Raw genomic sequence first — 21,190 nt, 5'->3', positions numbered from 1 at the left:
ACATAGGCAGGACACTCTATGACATACATCACAGCAAGATCCTTTTTGGCCCACCTCCTAGAGAAATGGAAATAAAAACAAAAATAAACAAATGCGACCTAATGAAACTTCAAAGCTTTTGCACAGCAAAGGAAACCATAAACAAGACCAAAAGACAACCCTCAGAATGGGAGAAAATATTTGCAAATGAAGCAACTGACAAAGGATTAATCTCCAAAATTTATAAGCAGCTCATGCAGCTCAATATTAAAAAAACAAACAACCCAATCCAAGAATGGGCAGAAGACCTAAGTAGACATTTCTCCAGAGAAGACATATAGATGGCCAAGAAGCACATGAACAGCTGCTCAACATCACTAATTATTAGAGAAATGCAAATCGAAACTACAATGAGATATCACCTCACACCAGTTAGAATGGGCTTCATCAGAAAATTTACAAACAACAAATGCTGGAGAAGGTGTGGAGAAAAGGGAACCCTCTTGCACTGGTGGTGGGAATGTAAACTGATACAGCCACTATAGAGAACAGTATGGAGGTTCCTTAAAACACTAAATATAGAACTACCATATGACCCAGCAATCCCACTGCTGGGCATACACCCTGGGAAAATCATAATTCAAAAAGAGTCATGTACCACAATGTTCATTGCAGCTCTATTTACAAAAGCCAAGACATGGAAGCAACCTAAGTGTCCAACGACAGATGAATGGATAAAGAAGATGTGGCACATATATACGATGGAATATTACTCAGCCATAAAAAGAATCGAAATTGAGTTATTTGTAGTGAGGTGGATGGACCCAGAGTCTGTCATACAGAGTGAAGTAAGTCAGAAAGAGGAAAACAAATACCGTATGCTAACACATATATATGGAGACTAAAAAAAAAAAAAAATGGTTCCGATGAACCTATGGGCAGGACAGGAATATAGATGCAGATGTAGAGAGTGGACTTGAGGACATGGAGAGAGGGAAGGGTAAGCTGTGATGAAGTGAGAGAGTAGCAGTGACATACACACTACCAAATATGAAATAGATAGGTAGTGGGAAGCAGCCACATAGCACAGGGAGATCAGCTCAGTGCTTTGTGACCACCTAGAAGGGTGAGCTAGGGAGGGTGGGAGGGAGACGCAAGAGGGAAGGGATATGGGGATATATGTTTGCATATATCTGATTCACTTTGTTGATCAGCAGAAACTAACTAGCACAACATTGTGAAGCAATTATACTCCAATAAAGATGCTAAAAAATAAATATATAAATAAACGAATGACACTATTTAAAAAAAAAGAAAGTACTCATCAGTCTCTGTCAGTGTCAGTGATACTGTGACAATATGACTTACTGAGAAATTGAGGGGAAAACTAAAGGAAATGCTTTCTGAACAGAGCTACGAAAAAGATAACTGTTTTTCGATCCACAAAATAATCTGTCTTAAAAATGGGAAATGTAATATTTAAAGATTCTCTTGAAAGTTTGTGGATAAATATATATATAGTAAAATTTGAAGGATATGGTAAGCATGCTTTTAGGAGTACTGTTTGTAATGAAGGAACTCAGCTACACTTTAAATAAACCTTTACATTATGAACACTTCTTTTCATTTTCTTATTAAAAGTACTATAAACCAGCATTCTTAATGCATGTATAAAATGATGCCTTACACAACTGACATGGGACTTTTCTACACCTGCAGAGAGAAAGCACTATTTTTCCTAAACAGAAAGGCTGTTATTTACAGATCTACTCTACTGTTCTGAGTCATTGATGGTTACAGGCTTTTATATTTAACCTGAAATGCAAAGCATTTTTTTCCAAGGCCTAAAGTACAATCATTTGGCAAAGTGCAAAAAAAAAAAAATTTAATTTCCTAACCAAGATTTTCCATGTAGGCTTAGAAAAGCATTTGCATGGGAATGGCAGGTAGCAACTGTTACAGATAATCTTCAGACTTCAAATTTAAAAATAAGACTCGTATACACTACCAAACGTAAAATAGATAGCTAGTGGGAAGCAGTCGCATAGCACAGGGAGATCAGCTCGGTGCTTTGTGACCACCTAGAGGGGTGGGATAGGGAGGCTGGGAGGGAGGGAGACACAAGAGGGAGGAGATATGGGAACATATGTATGTGTATAACTGATTCACTTTGTTATAAAGCAGAAAGTAACACACCATTGTAAAGCAATTATACTCCAATAAAGATGTTAAAAAATAAGAGTCATATTTGTAAAAACTGTCTGCAGGAAAAAAGGTGGTGAGTTTTTACCAGCTTGGGGCATTAACTACCACACCCTTAACACATTCATGTTTCCTTCCTACATAAATATAATCCAAGAATCCTCTGAGAATTTCCTTGAGGTCAACAGAGGAGGAGGCCCCAGAAAGGGGAGATAAGACCTCAGCAGGAGGGTGGGATTAGATTTTGCCATCATAAATTAGATAATTTCCAAATAAGCTATTTGAAATGGGTGCTGATAGCAAACATTCAAAAGAAGACATGTATTTGCCCAATAAATAATAAACATCTATAAAGGTCTATGACATTTGTCCAAGGGAGTAAAGTACTGAAGCTCTATAAAAGAGTCAAAGTATTTTACCAGCAGAGTAAAATGGTGAAGATCTATATAAAAGTAAAAGCATCCAAGAGAATAAAACATTAAAGACGCTGTGGTCGTTGAGATTTTATCTTTCAGAATCAACTGGGACTAGCCTGGGCAGATTGGAATGGAAGGTCATGCTACACATATGCCACATTTAATTGCATTAGTTACTGTGACTCATTGAGAAACCCACAAGGTTGCCTCATTCAAATTCAGCCAAGAGCAAGAGAAGCCTCTGCAATTAGTCCGATTAATGAAAGTTGCTTGGCCACTTGGGCCTGGTAACCCAGAAGATCCTGCAATGATCACAGTGTCTGCAGCAGGTAAGGATATTGAATGGAATTTCTGTCCAGCCCCAGTAGAGGTACAGAACCCTAAGGTTTTGAAGCAAAGCCATGTCCTCCTCTTCAAATGTCTATTCGCCTTTGAGAAACAGCTTCTGGCTTACTACTGAGCCCTAGTTGAGACTGAATGCCTGACCATGGAGCTCAAGGTACAATTCCATCATGGCTATTCATTATGAGCTGGGTATTATCTTTTTATTTTTTTTAACATCTTTATTGGAGTATAATTGCTTTACAATGGTGTGTTTGTTTCTGCTGTATAACAAAGTGAATCAGCTATATATATACATACATCCCCATAGCTCCTCCCTCTTTCCTCTCCCTCCCACCCTCCCTATCCAACCCCTCTAGGTGGACACAAAGCAACAAGCTGATCGCCCTGTGCTATGTGGCTGCTTCCCACTAGCTATTTTACATTTAGTAGTGTATATATGTCCATGCCACGCTCTCACTACGTCCCAGCTTACCCTTCCCCCTCCCTGTGTCCTCAAGTCCATTTTCTATGTCTCCATCTTTATTCCTGTCCTGCCCCTAGGTTCTTCAAACCATTTTTTTTTTTAGATTCCATATATGTGAGTGTGTGTGTGTGTGTGTGTGTGTTAGTATACAGTATTGGTTTTTCTCTTTCTGACATACTTCACTCTGTATGACGGTCTCTAGGTCCATTCACCTCACTACAAATAACTCAATTTTGTTTCTTTTTATGGCGAGTAATATTCCATTGTATATATGTGCCACATCTTCTTTATCCATCCATCTGTTAATGAACACTTAGGTTGCTTCCATGTCCTGGCTATTGTAAATAGAGCAGCAATGAACACTGTGGTGCATGATTCTTTTTGAATTATGGTTTCTCAGGATATATGCCCAGAAGTGGGATTTCTGGGTCATATGGTAGTTCTATTTTTACTGTTTTTAGGAACCTCCATACTGTTCTCCATAGTGCCTGTATCAGTTTACATTCCCACCACCAGTGCAAGAGGGTTCCCTTTTCTCCACACCCACTCCAGCATTTGTTGTTTGTAGATTTTCTGATGAAGCCAATTCTGACTGGTGTGAGGTGATATCTCATTGTAGTTTTCATTTGCATTTCTCTACTGATTAATGATGTTGAGCAGCTTTTCACACACTTCTTGGCAATCTGTATATCTTCTTTGGAGAAATGTCTATTTAGGTCTTCTGCCCATTTTTGGATTGGGTTGTTTGTTTTTTTAATATTGAGCTGCATGAGCTGTTTATATATTTTGGAGATTAATACTTTGTCTGTTGATTCGTTTGCAAATATTTTCTCCCATTCTGCCGGTTGTCTTTTCATCTTCTTTATGGCTTCCTTTGCTGTGCAAAAGCTTTGAAGTTTCATTAGGTCGCATGTGTTTATTTTTGTTTTTATTTCCATTACCCCAGGAGGTGGATCAAAAAAGATCTTGCTGTGATTTATGTCAAAGAGTGCTCTTCCTATGTTTTCCTCTAAGAGTTTTATAGTGTCCAGTCTTACATTTAGGTCTTTAATCCATTTTGAGTTTATTTTTGTGTATGGTGTTAGGGAGTGTTCTAATTTCACCCTTTTACATGTAGCCGTCCAGTTTTCCCAGCACCACTTATTGAAGAGACTGTCTTTTCTCCATTGTAAATTCTTGCCTCCTTTGTCATAGATTAGTTGACCATAGTTGCGTGGGTTTATCTCTGGGCTTTCTATCTTGTTCCATTGATCTATGTTTCTGTTTTTGTGCCAGTACCATATTGTGTTGATTACTGTAGCTTCGTAGTATAGTCTGAAGTCAGGGAGTCTGATTCCTCCAGCTTCGTTTTTTTCCCTCAAGACTGTCTTGGCTATTCGGGGTGTTTTGTGTCTCCATACAAATTTTAAGAGTTTTTGTTCTAGTTCTGTAAAAAATGCCATTGGTATTTTGATAGGGATTGCATTGAATCTGTAGATTGCTTTGGGTAGTATAGTCATTTTCACAATATTGATTCTTCCAATCCAAGAACATGGTATATCTCTCCATCTGTTGGTATTATATTTAATTACTTTCATCAGTATTTTATGGTTTTCTGCATACAGGTCTTTTGTCTCCCTAGGTAGGTTTATTCCTAGGTATTCTATTCCTTTTGTTGCAATGGTAAATGGGAGTGTTTCCTTAATTTCTCTTTCAGATATTTCATCATTAGTGTATAGGAATTCAAGAGATTTCTGTGCATTAATTTTGTATCCTGCAACTTTACCAAATTCATTGATTAGCTCTAGTAGTTTTCTGGTGGCACCTTTAGGAATCTCTAGGCATAGTATTATGTCATCTGCAAACAATAACAGTTTTACTTCTTCTTTTCCAATTTGTATTCCTTTTATATCTTTTTCTTCTCTTATTGCCGTGGCTACGACTTCCAAAACTATGTTGAATAATAGCGGTGAGAGTGGACATCCTTGTCTTGTTCCTGATCTTAGAGGAAATGCTTTCAGTTTTTCACCATTGAGAATGATGTTGCCTGTGGGTTTGTCGTATATGGTCTTTATTACGTTGAGGTAGGTTCCTCTCTGCCCACTTTCTGGAGAGTTTCTATCATAAATGGGTGTTGAATTTTGTCAAAAGCTTTTTCTGCATCTATTGAGATGATCATATGGGTTTTCTTCTTCAATTTGTTAATATGGTGTATCACATTGATTGATTTGTATATATTGAAGAATCCTTGCATCCCTGGGATAATTCCCACTTGATCATGGTGTATGATCCTTTTAATGTGTTGTTGGATTCTGTTTGCTAGTATTTTGTTGAGGATTTTTGCATCCATATTCATCAGTGATATTGGTCTGTAATTTTCTTTTTTTATAGTAGCTTTGTCTGGTTTTGGTGTCAGGGTGATGGTGGCCTCATAGAATGAGTTTGGGAGTATTCCTTCCTCCCCAATTTTTTGTAAAAGTTTGAGAAGGATGGGTGTTAGCTCTTCTCTAAATGTATGATAGAATTTACCTGTGAAGCCATCTGGCCCTGGACTTTTGTTTGTTGGAAGATTTTTAATCACAGTTTCAATTTCATTACTTGTGATTGGTCTGTTCATATTTTCCTATTTCTTCTTGATTCAGTCTTGGAAGGTTATACCTTTCTAAGAATTTCTCCTTTGTTTTTTTTTTTGTTTGTTTTTTTTTTGCGGTACGCGGGCCTCTCACTGTTGTGGCCTCTCATATTGCGGAGCACAGGCTCCAGATGCACAGGCTCCGCAGCCATGGCTCACAGGCCCAGCTACTCTGTGGCATGTGGGATCTTCCCAGACCGGGGCACAAACCCATGTCCCCTGCATCAGCAGGTGGACTCTCAACAACTGCACCACCAGGGAGGCCCAGAATTTCTCCATTCCTTTCAAGTTTTCCATTTATTGGCATAGAATTGCTTGTAGTAGTCTCTTAGGATGCTTTGTATTTCTGTGGTGTCTGTTGTAACTTCTTTTTCATTTCTAATTTTATTGATTTGAGTCCTCTCCCTCTTTTTCTTGATAAGCCTGGCTAATTGTTTATCAATTTTGTTTATCTTCTCAAAGAACCAGCTTTTAGTTTTATTGATCTTTGCTATTGTTTTCTTTGTTTCTATATCATTTATTTCTGCTCTGATCTTCATGATTTCTTTCCTTCTGCTAACTTTGGTTTTTGTTTGTTCTTCTTTCTCTAGTTCCTTTAGGTGTAAGGTTAGATTATTTATTTGAGATGTTTCTTGTTTCTTGAGATAGTCTTGTACAGCTATAAACTTCCCTTTAGAAGTGCTTTTGCTGCATCCCATAGGTTTTGGATTGTCATGCTTTCATTGTCATTTGTCTCTAGGTATTTTTTGATTTCCTCTTTGATTTCTGTAGTGATCTCTTGATTATTTAGTAACGTAGTGTTTAGCCTCCATGTGTTTGTGTTTTTTACGTTTTTTCCCCTGTAATTCATTTCTAATCTCATAGCATTGTGGTCAGAAAGATGCTTGATATGATTTTACTTTTCTTAAATTTACTGAGGCTATTTTGTGACCGAAGATGTGATCAATCCTAGAGAATGTTCTGGGCGCAGTTAGAAGAAAGTGTAATCTGCTGTTTTTGGATAGAATGTCCTATAAATATCAATTAAATCTATCTGGTCTATTGTGTCATTTAAAGCTTCTGCTTCCTTATTTATTTTCATTTTGGATGATCTGTCCATTGGTGTAAGTGAGGTGTTAAAAGTCCTCCACTATTATTGTGTTACTGTCGATTTCCTCTTTTACAGCTGTTAGCAGTTGCCTTATGCATTGAGGTGCTCCTATGTTGGGTGCATCTATATTTATAATTGTTATATCTTCCCCCTGGATTGACCCCTTGATCATTATGTAGTGTCCTTCCTTGTCTCTTGTAACATTCTTTATTTTAAAGTCTATTTTATCTGTTATGAGTATTGCTACTCCAGCTTTCTTTTGATTTGCATTTGCATGGAATATCTTTTTCCATCCCCTCACTTTCAGTCTGTATGTGTTCTTAGGTCTGAAGTGGGTCTTTTGTAGACAGATTATATATGGGTCTTGTTTTTGTATCCATTCAGCAAGCCTGTGTCTTTTGGTTGGAGCACTATTCCATTCACGTTTAAGGTAATTATCAATATGTATGCTCCTATGACCATTTTCTTCATTGTTTAGGGTTTGTTTTTGTAGGTCCTTTTCTTCTCTTGTGTTTCTCACTTAGAGAAGTTCCTTTGCCATTTGTTGTAGAGCTGGTTTGGTGGTGGTGAATTCTCTTAGTTTTTGCTTGCCTGTAATGCTTTTGATTTCTCCATCGAATCGGAATGAGATGCTTGCCCGGTAGAGTAATCTTGGTTGTAGGTTCTTCTCTTTCATCACTTTAAGTGTATCATGCCACTCCCTCTGGCTTGTAGAGTTTCTGCTGAGAAATCAGCTGTTAACCTTATGGGAGTTCCCTTGTATGTTATTTGTTATTTTTCCCTTGCTGCTTTCAATAATTTTTCTTTGTCTTTAATTTTTGCCAATTTGATTACTATGTGTCTCAGTGTGTTTCTCTTCGGGTTTATCCTGTATGGAACTCGCTGTGCTTCCTGTACTTGGGTGCCTATTTCCCTTCCCATGTTAGGGAAGTTTTCGACTATAATCTCTTCAAATATTTTCTCAGGTCCTTTCACTCACTCTTCTCCTTCTGGCTCCCCTATAATGCTAATGTTGTTGCATTTAATGTTGTCCCAGAATTCTCTTAGGCTGTCTTCATTTCTTTTCAGTCTTTTTTCTTTATTCTGTTCCGCAGCAGTGAATTCCACCATTCTGTCTTCCAGGTCACTTACCTGTTCTTCTACCTCAGTTATTCTGCTATTAATTCCTTCTAGTGTAGTTTTCATTTCAGGTATTTTATTGTTCATCTCTGTTTGTTTGTTTTTTAATTCTTCTAGGTCTTTGTTAAACATTTCTTGCATCTTCTCCATCTTTGCTTCTATTGTTTTTCCGAGGTCTTGGATCATCTTCACTATCATTATTCTGAATTCCTTTCTGGAAGGTTGCCTATCTCTACTTCATTTAGTTGTTTTTCTGGGGTTTTATCTTGTTCCTTCATCTGGTATATAGCCCTCTGCATTTTCATCTTGTCTATATTTCTGTGAATGTTGTTTTTGTTCCACAGGCTGCAGGTTTGTAGTTCTTCTTGCTTCTTCTGTCTGTCCTCTGGTGGATGAGGCTATCTAAGCGGCTTGTGCAGGTTTCCTGATGGGTGGGACTGGTGGTGGGTAGAGCTGACTGTTGCTCTGGTGGGCAGAGCTCAGGAAAACTTTAATCTGCTTGACTGCTGATGGGTGGGGCTGGGTTCCCTCCCTGTTGGTTGTTTGGCCTGAGGCAACCCAACACTGGAGCCTACCTGGGCTCTTTGTTGGGGCTAATGGCAGACTCTGGGAGGGCTCATGCCAAGGAGTACTTCCCAGAACTTCTGCTGCCAGTGCCCTTGTCCCCACGGTGAGCCACAGCCACCCCCTGCCTCTGCAGGAGACCCTCCAACACTAGCAGGTAGGTCTGGTTCAGTCTCCCCTGGGTTCACTGCTCTTTCCCCTGGGTCCCGATGCACACACTACTTTGTGTGTGCCCTCCAGGAGCGGAGTCTCCGTTTCCCCCAGTCCTGTTGAAGTCCTGCAATCAAACCATTCTAGCCTTCAAAGTCTGATTCTCTAGGAATTCCTTCTCCTGTTGCCAGACCCCCAGGTTGGGAAGCCTGATGTGGGGCTTAGAACCTTCACTCTAATGGGTTGATTTCTGTGGTATAAGTGTTCTCCAGTCTGTGAGTCACCCACCCAGCAGTTATGGGATTTGTTTCTGCTGTGTTGCACCCCTCCTACCATCTCATTGTGGCTTCCCCTTTGTCTTTGGATGTGGGGTATATTTTTGGGGAGTTCCAATGTCTTCCTGTTGATGATTGTCCAGCAGCTAGTTGTGATTCTGGTGTTCTCACAAGAGAGAGTGAAATCACATCCTTCTACTCCACCATCTTGGTTCAACCTCTCAGGAAGAATTATCTTTTCATCTTGTTTATGGTTTCCTTTGATGTGCAAAAGCTTTTAAGTCTCATTAGGTCCCATTTGTTTATTTTTTGCTCTTATTTCCATTTCTCTAGGAGGTGGGTCAAAAAGGATCTTGCTGTGATTTATGTCATAGACTGTTCTGCCTATGGTTTCCTCTAAGAGTTTTATAGTTTCTGGCCTTACATTTAGGTCTTTAATCCATTTTGAGTTTATTTTTGTGTATGGTTTTAGGGAGTGTTCTAATTTCATTCTTTTGCATGTGAGCTGGGTATTATCTGAATCCCAGTTTATAGCATTGGGCATGCATGACACCAAGCTGTAACTGAGTAGAAATGGTTCTAAAACATAAGCAGTTTGATGATGGGTGGCTCAGTCTTCCATGGCACCTACTCCAGCTGTATTGCTGCTACAATTGGAATTATATCTGATTAACTTTCCAAAAATGTACAGTCATTCTCCAAGATGCATCTGCCTTATGGCCAGACCAACAGGAAAATTAAGTAAGGATATGGAAGGAATCATCATTTCTGCATCTTTCCAGCCTTTAATGGTAGTACCAACAACTGCAGTTCACCCAGGGATTAGTAGGGAGAGGAAGCCCTAGCATCTTCTACTTGGATCTCCCTACTTTAATAACCCTCAGCCCATAAGTGAAGGAATGAACTTGGTGATTCTGCCACTTACCAGTGTGTCTATTCCAATCATGCATTTGGGAACTTAGGAAATAACCTGAGGTAAATTCAGACTTTCTAGACCCACTGTGAGGTCAATTTAGACTAAAACTCTGCTTATCACCCAACCTCCACAGGCCCCCACTCTGGCAGACTACGGATGCATTTCAGGTCCCCAGGGATTAACATTCATTCCAAATTATTGTCTACAATTCCTAAAGATACTGTTATTTTTCTTTCCTCAATTCACTATCATCATGCTATACGGATGCAGGTCCTTTGGGGGAAATCTTGGAGGAATATTTACACTCTATAACTCTGGTCCTGTCACGGGCTCCTTCCTCAAGGAGACTCAGTCCCTTCTTCATTCAAGAGGCTACAAGTCACTGAACTGGCTTGAGTCTGGGATCAGGGTGAGAGCACACAGTTCTACAAGATCTGTGTCCAGGTCTCAAATGTTTCTGATTATATTTATTACTTTCGTTGAATGCCCATCTATCAGTCCTAAGGACACAGATCAAATTGTCACAATGGGTCACAACATTCACATTGCTGTCCCATCCCTACTGACCATTTCAGGACCTAGGCCCATGTTGTCTCAGGCAGTTAAGTGCTGGCACTTGGTCTCAGCCACTCTGGGGGTGTATTGTGAAGTGGCATCTATCACTTTCATGCCCAGGTAGCAAGAGACAGACAGTACAGAGCTTTACAAAATTATGGTGTTTCCCTCATCAATGCGTTTCTAAATGCTTTGGGTCTTCCTCGAGACACAGTGGAATATAGGAGGTTCACACCTGAAAAATGTATTCCAGCTTTCTTCTCCCTAAGCTTTAGGATTTCTTCCTTTCTGTTTCACCAAAGAAGTTATAGCACCTCAGATTCATTGAATTAGGCCACTGTTGAGTCCAGGTTTCAGTCAACTAAACAAGCAAGCTGATAGCAATCACTCCAGCTGCTCACGATAACACAGAGTTTTCAAAATCTCTGGCAATTGTATCTATATCAATAGATGCAGTTTGATCCAATATGAATGCCATCATCCTTGGTAGCAAATACTGTGTCCATCAGGATTTATTCAGAAAAAAATGGAAATCACCTTAGGTATTTTCAGCTCAAAGGTATTTAATGCAGGAGATATTGCTTAAAAGTGTTAAAAAGGACTAGAGAACCAAAGTGGGGAGAGTTGGGGAGAGGTTCTGTCACCCAGAGATCAGGCACTACAAAAGTCACTACCATCTGTATTAGTCTGCTCTGGCTGCCATAATAAGGCTAGAAAGCTACTGTAATCGTCAAGGGGAGTGATCTCGGCAGCTGTGATTGGGGTGATAGCTGTGGCAGTGGTTAGAACATGGATTTGTTGATGAATTGGATGTGGAGTTTATAAGAGAGAAAAGTTCTGGATAGCTCCAAGATGGCTCAGTGGCAATTTTTACAACAAAAGCCAGAGTGCCCTTCATCCACAGACCTCTTCTCTGACCCCTCTACACTCACGCCCATAGTGATCACACCCAATCTCATGGATTTAAATGCCATATATTTCTGTATATACCTCCAGCCCTGATATCCAACTCATATACAGTATCTTCAGACATGTGCATCCAACTGTCTTCCCAATAATTTCACTTGAATAACTACTAGATATATCAAAGTTATTCTACCCTAAACTGGACTCAATTCCTCTTCTACCTTTTTAAAAATGTTTCTCCTCAGATAGTCCCCCATCACAGTTTCAATCAGTTGCTCAGGTCAAAAAAACCATAAACCTTAGCATTATCCTTAACGTCTCTATTTGTCTCACACATTACATCCAATCCATCAGCCATGATATTGGCTCTACCTTTAAAATATAATGTAAATCCAAGCACTCCTCACTCTCTCCATCACTACCACTCTGGTTCTTGCCACCACCCTATCTCCCCTAGACAACTGCCCTAACCCCTGGTTGGTTTGCTTTGTTTAATATTTGAGTCCTTATTGTCTATTCTCCAAAAAGCAATCAGAGTCATTCTTTTAACACTTAAGTTTGCTCATGTCTGGCACCTGTCCACTTGAGCGCCTTAATGGATAGAACATACTGTGTTCTCCATTGCTCACCATTCACCTGAGGCTAAGTCAAGGAACCATAAAATTCTTCCAAACACTCCCAAACCATCAAAAAGCAAGCCTAGGCATCAGGAGGTTTGCCAAATCTCCCTGTATTTGATTCTCAGCCTTTAAAATAAAATGATACTTCTTAGTCTTTCATCCTCACATTAGCCTTTTGAGCTCCACACCTCTCTTGCACCATCTTCTCAACATATCCCTTAAGTGAATGGGTCATAATCCTTCTCACTTTTTATTATCCTCCAGGTAGTAACAGAAAGAATACAGGTTTGGTAGTTAGCCAGTCTTTCAAATCTCACATCTTTCATCAATATTATGGACATAATACCTACTTACCAGGGTTTTATGACATTAAATAGGATAAAATATACAAAATGCCTGGCTATAGTCAGTCCTCAATAAAGGTTTCCTTTCCCACTCCCTTCCCCCAATATCTACTTACTCTCCCTTTCTTCTTTTTTTATCCTGCTTTCTTCTTGAATTGAGTCAACTTTGTATACACTCAGCCAGAGGAGATCTGCCAAGATAAAAAGGAAATTGAGGCAGATGGCCAAGTTGCTTTCACATTCTCAAACCCTACTTTTAATGATGGGAAGTAAGACTCCCAGGTTAAAGCAGCAAATGCTGCCATTTGAGACTCACTTCATTCTTTGGCTTCACTTGATTTGAGGAGACCAGGTTTTACTCCCCAACCTGTTCAACCTGAATTACTGTAAAAATGACCAGTTTCTTCTGTTGCCAAAAGTAGTAAGATCTCAGAAATATGGTGGCTCAGAGAGGGAAAGTCAATGTGGAGTTGATTTCATTTGATAGGATACTTAAATCTCAATGCCTGCCGAGAAACTCTATTTTGTTGAAATAGGAATGTATTTGGCTCACACCATATTTTTATTTATATAATATAGCTTAGTATAGTGAAAAAGAGAAAAAGCTATTATAGGCACACCCTCTCAAATAAACCTATTCTTAAAATGTTTCCCCCGTTTTATGACAGGAAATGGGGGAGCAGTATATATACTGCTGGAGGGCCCTGAAAAAATTAGTTCCTGAAGATCTTTATATGTGGAAATAATACGATTATAAATACAAACAGCAAACTGCAGGCAGATAAGGTGATTTGTGGCTCAGTTTAGCAGAGCAGAACCCTGATTACACCTGCAAAATGTTATCAGGGGACTGAAACAGATTAAACAGACCATCTACCACTTAGTAGCAGTTTTCTTTGTTTATAATCTATTCCTACATGATACTTATCCCTGATTTAATAATATAATAAATTATTGTTTGGAGTTTTCAAAAGCATCATTTTCTGTTCCATTTATAAAGAAACAGTTGTTCGGGCTGAGGTATGGGCCCTGGAAAACCCTGTTACATGGAGCTGAGGCTACTAACCCATAACCCAGTGTTTCCAAAGCCTGGCACAATCTCTTACCTGAAAGCACAGCTCAGGAAGGAGCTAAATCTCCAAACAGTGTGAGCGACTGCCCCACTTCCTGGGCGCTTGACTCCACACCCACCGGAATAAACCTGTGGTGTAAAAAAATGACACAGCTCTTATCAAAACAGATGACCTGGAGAGCTGTATTCAGCAACAACCCAAGCAACTCATATAAGTGGGTCCAACTAAGAGAGCAGAAATCACTGAGCAAACTTGAGTGGCTCGTTCATTGAGCTCAGGTGGGATCTTAACTACAGTCTTTGGACTAAGTATGCTCTAACACACAGCTTATTTGCCATGTTTAATGAAAAACATAATTAAAAAAAACAGGGCAGACAGCAGCTACCACAGATACTAAAAGGAACAAGTCTTCATTCATAGGAAACCTGGCTTCATTTTCCTTCATTTAGAGGTTGAGCTGGAGCAATGGTAAATCCCACATTTCCTATACTACTGCAATAGTATCTATATTCTTTGCACATGCAGTGAAAAATTCTGCAAAAGCACCATCATGTTTCCACACAAATCTATGACACAACTTACTACAAGGTCTGTGCAAGTAATAATAATTTTAAAAAAGCAAAACATGTCAGGTATCTTGCTGGAGATCAATAGGCAGTAGTGGGGACCATGACAAACTGCACAGCATATTGGACAGTGTGTACTTAGAATAAAGGGGGCAGCTGCCAATCAGCTCCCACTTATTGTTGTCATGTGGAAATTCAGGTTTAAAGGGTAAATGAAAATCTGGATTTTTGTGATTTTTCATTTATTGTAAACACTATTTAGTTTAAACAAACAAAATATTCCTGAGGCTCCATAATTTGCAACCTCTGATTCACCCAATCACTCTGACTTTGCAGAGACCCCTGATGTTGGGGAGCAGTTGAGGTCCCAGACCAGTAACTGATGGTGACCACAGGAAGACAAGGTATGAAAGGAACATTATGGGTTCAGTTTGGGGCCACCGAGTTTGGGAGAGGAAATTAGGGACCTGAGGGCATTTTCCTGGGAGCCCACCAAGACTTAGGAAGCAGGAGGAGGAGGAATGGAGACTGAGAATTAACCACTCAAGAAGTGGAAAGAAAACCAAGGCAGGGGACAAACATCAAGAGAGAAGAGGGGGTTAAGGAGGGAATGGTCAGGTGAGAGAAATCATACATGGGGTAGAATCCCTTATTTGGTATCTTACTCAGTTTGAGCTTCTGTAACAAAAATGTCATAGTCTTGGTGGCTTAAACAACAGAAATGTATTTCTCACAGTTCTGGAGACTAGGAAGTCCAAGATTAAAGTGCCAACCAATTCAGTTCCTGGTGAGAACACTCTTCCTGATTATGTCTTCATACGGCAGAGAGAGAGAGAGGAAGCAAGCTCTCTCACGTCTCTTCTTATAAGGGCACTAATTCCATCATGAGGGCTCCATCCTCACGATATATTTACCTCCCAAAGGTCCCACCTCCTAATATTATCACAATGGGGATTGGGGCTTCAAAATATGAATTTTGGAAGGACACAAACATGCAGTCCATAGTACTTGAAAAGGATAGTTAAATGTCTGCTGTTTTGGGCCAGTAAGAGGTCCTTAGTGGTGACCTTAGTGAATGTGGTGAACAGACTGAAAGATGGACCCACTGACCCCACCTGTTGGTATTCACACCCCGTGTGGTCCCTCTCACATTGTGCCAGGTTGGTCTGTGCGTCAGATGGAAGGATGAATTTCTGAGTGGATAAATGTATGTGTGGACTGACTGACAGAAAGGAACTCTGGAAATTTTGTCTATCCTTGGAGCACCCCCATAAGTAGAATGTATCCCTTAGGATTATCTTACTTCATTTTTGCATATCTGTGGGGAACACATGAGACAATGGCATTAAAGATAATTTTCAGTCCTGACAGCTAGTTGTCACTCATTGGGAATTAGGTGAAGGTCATCCTGATAATAAGCATCTAATGTCTCTGCAGTTCCAGTTCTTGGTTTCAGAGGCCCCCATGGCTGTGTGTTTTCCACTTCAAACCTGTCAAAATGAGAACAAGTCCCACAAATCGACTGCTGCAGAAGAGGCAAGAATCTGTCAGCATTCAGAGAAGGCTTTCCTAGTCATCACAATTCGTTTTCATAGCTACTGTGTGAGATCAGTTAGGCAAGTGTTAATCCCATTACACAACAAAGCTTTGACTAAATTCTATTCTGCCAAAAATACAGTAAGTGCTCTACATATGAACCTTCAAGTTGCCAGCTTTCAAAGATGCGAACATGCCCTTGTATGCTAGCTGTTGTACTGTACCACTGTACTTTTCAAGGTACTGTACTGTAAGATTAAAAATGTTTTATTTTTTGTTTGTTTGTTTTTTATGTATTATTTGTGAAAAGTATTATAAATATATTACAGTACAGTACTATATAGCCGATTGTGTTAGTTGGGTACCTAGGCTAACTTTGTTGGACTTAAGAACAAATTGGACTTAGAACGTGCTCTCCAAATGGAACTCATCCGTATGCATGGGACTTACTGTAGGTATATTCATTATGTTAGTAGCCTTTCACTTTTTTCAGGGACACAGTCACATGTGCTTATGGTGTTATTCTTATTTGAGCAGAGTTCCGCTTCTCCCTGCTTTAAAGTTGGGGGAAAAGCAGGAGGTACATGGAAGATCTCAGACAAAAAGGGAGGGAATGAAAATCTGCACTAATGTACACGAGCCTACAGTTTATCGAATGTCTACCGTGCCAGACACTTGATGTGTATGTCACTTTGACCCTCATAACAACCCTGCAGGGCAAATATTGTGATCCTTGCTTTACAAACATGAAAATTTAACCACATTGCTCAAGGTTACATAGTTTAAAAACAGCCCAGTTAGGATTTGAACCTGGGTGGTCTTTCTCCAAAGGTTTACCATTTGCCACTACATGAAGCTACTGTATTTCCAGTTCATGGGTGTAAATAGAACCCCCTTCCCTGTACTTTTATTACTTTGCAATATCTTCACCAAGTCTCTGAAATTTAGTCTTTTCAAAAACTGTCTCACACAATATAGTTTTCTCATTTACTTTTTATGATTCACGATTTTTAACATAGAGAAAACCATAGAGAATAACGCACAAGATTAATCTATGTACCCAATGACAACTTTTAACAAATTCTAACAATTTGCCATTTTTCCTCCCAATCTGTTTAAGAAAATAAAACATTAATAATACAGTTGAAGTCTCTAATATAACTCTTCCTAATCTCATTTTCCTCCTTCCATTCCCAGAGGCAATAATTATTCTGAAATTGGTTTGTATCATTCCTGTGTTTTTATACTTTCACTGTATATGTATATTCATAAACAACATTTGTTATTTTTCTGTGGAGTTCTTAAAACATTAAATGAATGGTATAACAGTTTATATAATATTCTATAACCTGTATTTTTTGCTTAATGTACTCTGCATAATATTCCATAACACGTTTCTGAGTTTTCTCCTTGCTTACATATGTAACTCTAATTTATTTATTTTAATTCTGTATAGAATTTCATTTCATGGGGACAAATTATTCATAGCCCTATTGATTAACATAGAGGTTGTTTCTAAATTTGTGACTGCAAACGATGCTGCTATAAGCGTTCTTGTACATGTCTTCTTGAGTAGATGTGTGAGAGTTTCCCTAGACCAGTGCTGTCTAGTAGAAATATAATGCAACACACACATGTAATTTAAAATATTCCAGTAGCCACATTTTAAAAATTAAAACTAATAGGTTGAATTTTAATTCTAATACTATATTTTATTTAACCAATATATCCAAAGTATTATCATTCCAATAAATAATCAATATAAAATTATGAATCGGATACTACACATTCTTTTTCTTATACTCTTTTCAGTCTGATGCTTATTTTACACTTATATTACATCTTAATTTTTCAAGTGCTCAAATAGCTACATGTGGCTAGAGATTACTGTAACAGAGAGTGCAGCTATAGGGCACATGCCTAAAAGTAGAACTGTCGAATTGTAATGTAAACAAAGTGACCTTACCAAGTATTGCAAATTGCTCTTCAAAGCAACTGTCCCAGTTTCACTCTTAACAGGAATGTACTGAAGTTTCCGTTCCTCCACATCCCTGCCAACAATTTAGTATTGAAAGATTTTTTAATTTTGGGAAATTTGATGGGTACAAAATATCTCATTTCTGTTTGTTTTTCCCTGATCAGTCATGAAGTTGAACTTCTAATCATATGTTAATTGTCATTTCAGATTTCTTCCTCCATGAATTGCCTATTCAAGTTCTTTGCCATTGGAGGATTATTAATTTGTGAAAGTTTTGTATACATTCTTGATTACTGTTCCTTATTGGATTTATTTATTGCTAATATGTTTTTTTCAGGCTATGGTTTATCTTTTTACCTTCTCTATGGTATCTTTATTCCACAGAAGTTGCAGGGTTTTTTAAAAAGTTAAGATGTTATCAATTGTTTTCTTTCTTGCACTTTTTTTGGTGATTTTTTTAAATAATTTTTTTCAAATTCATAAATATATCCTTTTATATTTTTTTAAAAAAGTACTTTTCACACATTTAGACCTTTAATCTATCTGTAATTTTTTTTGTATGAAGTCAGTTAGGAAGCTAATTATTCTCCCAAATGAACAATTAGTCAATTATCCCAGAAAAGTATATAAAGAGCTCATCTTTCCCCCATTTATAGGAACTACCATTTCTGATTTTATTTATATATATAAATATAAGTAAATAAATAAATATATAAAAAACACTCATCATCACCACCACCATCATCATCGTCACCATCATCATCATTGTGAATTTATTTGTTTCAAGGTCCACATTCTATTCCAGTAGCCTAGTTGTTTCTCCCCAACTCTATTGCATGCTTACCTTAATATCTGTACCTTCAAAATAAGATAGTATCAGCTTTATTTGTAGTAGCCAAAATCTGGAAACAATCCAAATGTCCATCAACAAGTGAATGCACTATGGTGCATTCATTCAATAAAATGTTACTCAGTTAAGAAAAAACTATTGATATACACAACAGTATGGCTATAACTCAAGAACATCAGGCTGATTGAAAAACAGTAAATACTTTATGATTCTATTCATACGAAATTTTAGAAAAAACAAACTAATCAACAGTGACAAAAACACTTCTGTGGTTGTCTGAAGTTGAGGTAAGAGTGGGATCATTACTGACTAGAAAGGGGTACGAGAATGATGGAAACATACATGCATATGTATATCAGTATATATACACACACACATATATATATCTTGGTTGTGGTGATAGTTATATAGGTGCATAAATTTTCAAAACTCATTGGCTGTATACTTAAAACTATATTTTATTGTGTGTAAATATACTGTCATAAGCTTTTATTTTTTAAATACTATGAGATACCACTTCTAACCCACTGGAATGGCTACTATTAAAAAGATTTGAGAAAGTAGTGCTATGATGATGTGGAGCAATTAAAACTCCCATTAAATTAAATTTAAGCAATTAAAACTCATTGTGTGAGTGTAAAATGGTCCAAACTCTTTGGTAGTTTCTAATAAAGATAAACATACACCCATCTTATCCAAACATTCCACTTCCATGTATATAGCTAGGAGAAATGCAAATATATGTCCACAAAAGGTCTTTTCCTAATAGCAGCTTTTTTCACAATAGCCAAAAATGGAAACAACCCCCATGTCCATCAATAAGTGAAATAAGAAAAATAAATTGCAGTATATTCATACCATAAAATAATAGTGATTAAAAATAATAAATTAATGATATGCACGAAACTATAGGTGAATCTGCATATATAGCTGTATCCTATGCGAATCTGTGTCAGCAGGGTGTAAATGGTTGGTCACATGTTCACCAGTCTTGGATACCATCCTTCTATTTCTACGCATCTCTCTTGGGTTTAGTATTCATTGTCTTGTGAGTGGTTTGGGCTGGTAAGATCACTCTGTTGTTTCCTCTTGTTTGGAAACCCCTTACTCTGTCCTCTGACCTGCTGGGAAATTTGGACACGAAGTAAGAAGGCACAAATAAATTGACTTAGGTGACTTCTGAACCAGACCTTAGCAGGAAAACCTCTTCCTCCTTTAGCCTTTAATGGGCTTTTCCTTGACTTTACATGTCTTCAACTTTCCTCACTGGGGAGACTGAGAATAGGGAATGTCCCAGGACAAGGGATCAAAAGACCCCCTTACCTGCTTTTGATGTCAGTGTTAACCCATTCTGAAGCTGAGTAGTCAGCCAGCTCACCACGTATTTGAGGGAAAAACTGCAATAATACAGTGTTATTTCCTGGAGCTTTTCCTCTGTGTAGCTCCCTGGAGAACCTGTGCTGGCCACTGTGGCTATCTTGGGGGATCCTGGGAGTTGGCAAACGGTCAGCTCAGTTAAACGAACAGCTACATAAGAATTAATTCTCATTCCCCAAACTCATGCTCACTTTTACAACAAAGTCACCATGCGGACAAAAACAGCTTGGCAGAGGTTCCGGGAAGATGGCGGAAGAGTAAGACGCGGAGATCAACTTCCTCCCCACAGACACACCAGAAATACATCTACACATGTAACAACTCCTACAGAACACCTACTGAACGCTGGCAGAAGACCTTAGTCCTCCCAAAAGGCAATAAACCCCCCACATACCTGGGTAGGGCAAAAGAAAAAAGAATAAACAGAAACAAAAGAATAGGGACGGGACCTGCACCAGTGGGAGGGAGCTGTGAAGGAGGAAAGGTTTCCACACACTAGGAAGCCCCTTCGCGGGCGGAGACTGCGGGTGGCAGAGGGGGGAAGCTTCGGAGCCGCGGAGGAGAGCACAGCAGCAGGGGTGCAGAGGGCAAAGCGGAGAGATCCCCGCACAGAGGATCAGGGCCGACCGGCACTCACCAGCCCGGGAGTCTTGTCTGCTCGCCCGCCGGGGCGGGCGGAGGCTGGGAACTGCGGCCCGGGCTTCGGTCTCTGCAGGAGGTTAGTGCGCCACGGCTGGCCGGGAGGGAGTCCGGGTAAAAGTCTGGAGCTGCCGAAGAGGCAAGACACTTTTTCTTACCTCTTTGTTTCCTGGTGCGTGAGGGGAGGGGATTAGGAGCGCTGCTTAAAGGAGCTCCAGAGACGGGCGCGAGCCGCGGCTAAAAGCGCAGACCCCAGAGACAGGCATGAGACGCTAAGGCTGCTGCTGCCGCCACCAAGAAGCGTGTAAGCGAGCACAGGTCACTATCCACACCCCGCTTCTGGGGAGCCTGTGCAGCCCACCACTGCCAGGGTCCCAGGAATCAGGGACAACTCACACGGGAGGACGCACGGCGCGCCACAGGCTGGTGCAACGTCACGGCGGCCTCTGCCGCCACAGGCTCGACCCGCACTCCGTGCCCCTCCCTCCTCGCAACCAGCAGCTCCTTTAACCCCATCCTTTTTGAGCGAAGAACAGACGCCCTCCAGCGACCTACATGCAGAGGCGGGTCCAAATCCAAAGCTGAGCCCCTGGGAGCTGTGAGAACAAAGAGAAAG

General features: G+C 39.5%; 2 long non-coding RNA genes across 4 annotated transcripts; one reads left to right on the top strand and one right to left on the bottom strand.

Moving 5' to 3' along the window:
* Nucleotides 1-2,828: 2,828 nt before the first annotated feature.
* Nucleotides 2,829-16,005, top strand: LOC109551111 (uncharacterized). 3 transcript variants are annotated; one of them, XR_002177803.3, is made up of 3 exons: nucleotides 2,829-2,926; nucleotides 14,531-14,598; nucleotides 15,632-16,005. It is a non-coding gene; the product is annotated as an uncharacterized lncRNA (long non-coding RNA). The 3 variants fall into 3 exon arrangements; XR_002177802.3 differs by lacking the exon at nucleotides 2,829-2,926 and adding an exon at nucleotides 2,964-3,096; XR_012325758.1 differs by lacking the exon at nucleotides 2,829-2,926 and adding an exon at nucleotides 8,781-8,946.
* LOC141276349 (uncharacterized) lies at nucleotides 12,715-20,597 on the bottom strand. Its single transcript, XR_012325759.1, has 3 exons — nucleotides 20,573-20,597; nucleotides 13,662-13,756; nucleotides 12,715-12,746 (listed from the first exon to the last, which is right to left on the bottom strand). It is a non-coding gene; the product is annotated as an uncharacterized lncRNA (long non-coding RNA).
* Nucleotides 20,598-21,190: the final 593 nt, after the last annotated feature.

Source organism: Tursiops truncatus, chromosome 14 (genome assembly GCF_011762595.2).
Source record: "Tursiops truncatus isolate mTurTru1 chromosome 14, mTurTru1.mat.Y, whole genome shotgun sequence".
Taxonomy (NCBI): Eukaryota; Metazoa; Chordata; class Mammalia; order Artiodactyla; family Delphinidae; genus Tursiops; species Tursiops truncatus.
This window is presented reverse-complemented; position numbering and strand designations above follow the sequence as displayed.